Here is a 5,784-nt window from a genome sequence, read left to right as displayed (position 1 = left end):
TCCCGACCACCCTTAAGGGTGTGGCGCAGGATTGGTTCAACGGCCTGCCGACCGGGTGTATAAATTGCTTCATTACTCTAAGTATGTTGTTCGTTGGAAACTTTTCATATAACATTCCCCAAAGAAAGACAAGCCTTTACTTGGCCACAATTGTCCAAGGAAAGAATGAGGGGTTGTGCTCGTACGTCTAGTGGTTCAACCAAGAAAAAGCCCAGATTTAGAATCTTCCGGATGAAATGGCGTACTCAGAATTTCTCCAGGGATTAAGGCCATGAATAATGGTTTTAAGTTTGATTTGGTCAGGAAAAAGGTTTGGAAATACGCAGGCGTTCTGCGGGAAGCTAAAGCCTATATAAAGGCGGCTGATTTTTGTTCGCTCACCAAAGTAGAGCAGCAGGCCAAGGGGGCTGAGAAGAATCCATCTTCTAAGCAAGACTCGGCCAGAAAGAAAAAGGAAGGAAAGAAACGAAAAGAGGTCTGGGTGGCGGATGATTAACAACCAAAATCAAAGAAGGTTAAGGCGTACGAGCCCCAGTATGAGTTCACCAAAGATTGTTATTCAATCCTGATGGAGATTAAGGATAAATTTGAGTTCGAGAAGCCCCAGCCAATGAGAGGCTCGGCTTTATATCGCAACAAGAACAAATATTGTCATTACCACAAGGACGTGGGATATGACACGAACAATTGCATTAACCTGAAGCCGATTACTTGATAAGTTGGCCGAGAGGGCATGCTGAACTCATATGTTTTGAAGTCAAAATTCACTTACACTCGGACAAACAACAACTCCGAGAAGAAAAGGCAAAAGCAAACTGAAAAAGATGATGGTAACAGTACTGATTCTGGTATGTCGTCGTGATATCAAGCGGCTTTGCTACAAGCGGCCCTACCATGAAGGGAATTAAGCAGGATGCTTGAAAGCTCAGTAAGGTGATGCATGCCGAGGGGGTCAAAGTTGAACCCTTCCCAGAGGTAACAGTCAGTGAGGCCGACTGAGAGGAGGTCAAGGTCTTGCATAACGACCCCATGGTGTTCATCATGAAGATAGCCAATTTGAAAGTCAGCCGGATCCTAATAGATACGGGCAGCTCATCCGATATTATCAGCTTGGCTACACTAAAAAATTTGAAGTTCCCAGAAGACTCTCTAAAAGACATCACTCACTCTTTCGTGGGATTTGAGAGGGAGGGGGATCATCATTCACCCAGTTGGACAGATAGACTTGCCCGTCCGATTTGGGCAGAAAGGGGAAGGAAGAGACATGGTCGTCCGATTATTGGTGGTAAAAGAATTGACTGGCTATAATGTCAAACTCGGCTGTCCCACCCTAAATGCTGCAAAGGCTGTGATCGTCCCCCATCTGATGCTATTAAAGTTTGAACGGTCGGACGGAAAGATTGGTTCGGTTCAAGAAAGTCACAAAATGGAAAAGGAATGTAATCAGCTGGATGTGAAGCCAATAAATCGCGAATACGGAAAGTCGTCCGAGTCAAAAGGGGAAGAACCCCCACTCCAAACATACTAGGTCGACCAAAAGCAAAATCAGGCTATGGCCGACCAAGCATAGCAGTTAATGATCGTCAACCAGATTGAAGAACTGAGACCCTAACCTGCCAGCGATCATCACTTCATCAGGATGTAGTGTTGGACCCTGACCAACCAGAACGGACAGTCAAGGTCGGCACTATAGCTATGGGTTTTCTTGGAGAAGACTTAGTCAGTTTATTGAGAGAATTCAAGGATATGTTTGCATTCAAAGTAAGTGAAATGTCGGGTATCAGCCTAGGCCTGGTTGTACACAAGCTTGCTGTTAATCCACTTGTAAAGCCCGTCCGACAGAAGAAGCGGAATCACGGGGAAGAGAGGAATCAGGCGGTCGTAGCAGAGGTGAAGAAACTGCTGGATGTTGGTTTCATTCGGCAATGCTTTTACCCCAACTGGATGGCCAATGTGGTGTTAGTAAGAAAGTCGAATGGAACCTGGAGGATGTGCGTGGACTATACTGATCTCAACAAGGCATGTTCGAAGGATAGCTTTCCCTTGCCTAATATTGACAAAGTGGTCGACTCTTCGGTCGGACATGCCCTTATGAATTTTATGGACGCATACTTTGGATTCCACTAGATCCCGTTATGGGAAGAAGACCAAGAAAAAACAGCATTTGTGACAGAGCAGGGGCTGTACTGTTAAAAATTTACGCCATTCGGCCTCTAGAACGCCCCTGCTACATTTCAAAGACTTGTAAACATTGTGTTTCGAGATCAGACCGGTCGAAATATGGAGGCAAACATCGATGACATGATATTCAAGTCAAAAGAGCTGGCCGACCATCTAAAGGATCTCCGAGAAACCTTTGCCGAACTCAGGCGGCATTAGATGATGTTAAATCCAAAGAAGTGTGTCTTTGGTGTTGAGTCCGGCAAATTTCTCGGATTTTTTATTGATCAGCGAGGTATTGAGGCCAACCCCGAGAAAATTCAAGCCGTCTTGGACATGAAGTCGCCGAGGACAATTAAGGAGGTGCAAAGATTGACCGGCTGTTTAGCCGCCCTCGGTCGATTCTTGTCAAGATTAGGGGATAAGTGCCGATACTTTTTTCAGACGATTAAGAAGAAAGCTATGTTTGAGTGGACAGAAAATGCCTAAGAAGCCTTTGTCCAGCTGAAAAGCCATCTACATACATTGCCTTGGCTCGTGAGTCTACTCAATAATGAGAAACTATACATGTACCTTGCTATTTCAGAACATTCCTTAAGTGTCGTCCTACTTGCTGGAAAGGACGGCCATCAGATTCTAGTATATTTCATCCGCCATGTGTTACATAATGCCGAGCTTAGGTATCCCCCTATTGAAAAATTTGGCCTTGCATTGTATATGGCGCCAAAGAAGCTTCGGCGTACTTTCTAACGCACTCAATTGTGGTCTATACGGACCAACAACTTAAGAAGCCGTTTGCAACTTTGGAGGCCAGTGGCCGCATGCTTAAATGAGCCTTAGAACTTAGAGGTTTTGACATCACGTTCGAACCTAGAAGAGCAATCAAGGGGCAAGACTTTGCTGAATTTGTAGCTGAGATGACTCGGCCGGACTTGCAGCCGGCTAGAGACCAAATTTGGAAAGTATATGTGGATGGTAGTGCAATGGCGATCGGGTGCGGTGCTGGGATTATTTGTTAATCTCCTAATGGAGATAAGTTTGAATATGCAATGAGATTTCAGTTCTAAGCCTCCAATAATGTGGCTGAGTATGAAGCCTTTCTGGCCGGCCTTTGAATGTATAAGGTGGCCGGGGCAACAAAAGTTGATGTAAAATCTGACTCTCAACTGATAGTCAACCAAGTGAATGGTGACTATGAAGCCAAGGAGCCGACCATGATGGAATATTTTTAGATGGTCAAAGAAGAGGTCGAGGGCCTAGAACATTTTACCCTGCAACAAGTCCCTCATTCAGAAAATCATCAAGTGGACGCGCTCTCAAAATTAGCGTCCTCGGCATCATGCGATACTCCCAAATCGATGTTTTGGGAAGTAAAGGAAAAGAGGAGTATCGATGCCGAGCCTGTGCAAATCATAGACAGAAGATCCTCATGGATGGATGGAGTTATCTTATACTTGAGGGATGGGATACTCCCGGACGATCCGAAAGAGAGATGGTAAATGAAGAAGGGTGGCCTGGTTCGAAATGAAGAGAGAAGAATTATTCAAAAAAGCTTTTGTGAAACCATACTTGAAGTAAATTACACCAGAAAGAGGGCATGATGTGCTGGACGACCTCCACCAAGGGCATTGTGGATCTCATATAGGCGGATGAGCCTTAGCCGAAAAAGCTACTTACCTGGGGTATTACTGGCCGAGCATGAATTCGGATGCCATTGAAATGGTGAAAAAATGTGATAAGTACCAGAGGTTTGCAAACTTGATTCATCGACCAGCCAACAGCTTATCGGCCATAAGTAGCCCCCTCCCTTTAGCAAAATGGGGCATGGACATCTTAAGGCCGTACACTCCAGCATTCGGTCAAAGGCGATATGTGCTTGTAATTGTTGACTACTTTACAAAGTGCGTAGAGGCCGAGGCCATCCGAGGTATCAAATGGACGAACGTATCAGCCTTCATTTGGAAGAATATTATTACTCATTATGGAGTGCCTCAGTCTATGGTCTTTGACAACGGACCTTAGTTTGAAACTCGCCAACTCAAAGAATGGCTAAGTGACCAGGGCATCACTCATTGTTTTTCCTCAGTCGGCCGTCCACAAGCCAACGGACAAGTGGAGGCCTATAACAAGCTGATTTCCAACGGCATCAAGTGGAAGCTTGAAAAAGCAGGCGGCCTATGGGCAGATGAGTTGGTTAATGTTTTGTGGTCCATACGTACCACAACATAGAGTTTGACTGGTGAAACCCCATTCTTCTTAGTTTATGGTGCTAAAGTTGTGCTCCTAAATGAGATGTACGAGCCTACTCTTTGAGTGATGTTGTATGATGAGAATGCCAATTGGGAGGCAATGAAAACAGCTTTGGATTTTCTTCCAGAGGCAAAGGGCAACGCGGCTCTTAGACATGAAATCTATCGATTAAGAATGACGAGAGCTTACAATCACCGAGTGTCTAAGAGGCCAATGAAGATGGATGATTTGGTCTTAAGGAAAATGGAAGCGGTCAGCCGAGCAAATGAAGACGGGAAGTTAACCCCAAACTAGAAAGGTCGTACCGAATTAGAGAAGAAGTCCGAGATGGCACTTATCGTCTTGAAGCCCTGGACGGGCATCCAATTCCTTGAACTTGGAACACGGATAATCTGAAGAAATATTATGTTTAAAGTTTTTTCTTACTTAGCCAAAAAGTTTTATATGCAGCTAGGTCTTGATGACTGAGCAATGTAATTAAGGTCGTATTGCCCCAAAAATGTAGTTTTGACAAAATTAATGAAAAAGTCAAGCATTGTTAACTTATCTATATTTTTTCATATTTAGCAGAAATGCTGAGTGAAAAAGAAATCGATGCTGCTTGCAACATAGAAGCTCGGCCTTAAAAGGCTAGGTAAAGTGCCAAACAAAATAATTTATAGTGTTGGAAATATAGAAGTTCGGCCGCAAAAGGTATAACCTAGAGGCCTTCTAATTATCTAGGCAAGGGCATCCTAACAAAGATATCGTCCGACAAAGAAGTTGGGATGGACGGTAAGGCACACAAGTTGCCTAAAATTTCTCTAAGTATCTTTATGCCCAAAAAGGGATTAAGGGCATGTGTAGACACCTAAAAATGTCTCCCCAAAACCAAACCCGATGATGAACAACCTTGCACCGCCATTATTGGTCGGGTTGAGTATTTTATCTTGGAGTGCTTAAATCCATATTTCCATTTCATAAAACCAACCCAAATCCTATCCCATTTCCCCAAACCATAACTTATTTTCCTCTTTTCGTGCCTTTAAACCCAAAATAATCCATTTCGTGTCCTTTAAAATCATTCATTTCGTGTCCTTTTTATAAAGACGTTTAATCCAGTTTATTTTGATCCATAATCTGGGTCCAATGATTGAATAGTTGGATAGGGCTTTAAAAGAGCTTTCCAACGATATATTATAATTCCAAATCCGAGTTATAACGAATAAGTTATGGCCAAAATATTAAACTGAGCCCAAACCGAACCTAAGCCCACCTTACCTACAACCCAATGATCATGTGGAGGGTCAAAATTATTTAATCCCATTCCTAAACCAATTAGGATTAATTAGAAACTTCTATAAGTTTCTAAAAGATCTTAATTATCCTTTTTGA

The sequence above is a fragment of the Chenopodium album genome, chromosome 8 (assembly GCF_948465745.1).
Source record: "Chenopodium album chromosome 8, dcCheAlbu1.1, whole genome shotgun sequence".
Taxonomy (NCBI): Eukaryota; Viridiplantae; Streptophyta; class Magnoliopsida; order Caryophyllales; family Amaranthaceae; genus Chenopodium; species Chenopodium album.
The sequence above is the reverse complement of the archived record's forward strand: the minus strand, read 5'-3'. Positions refer to the sequence as shown.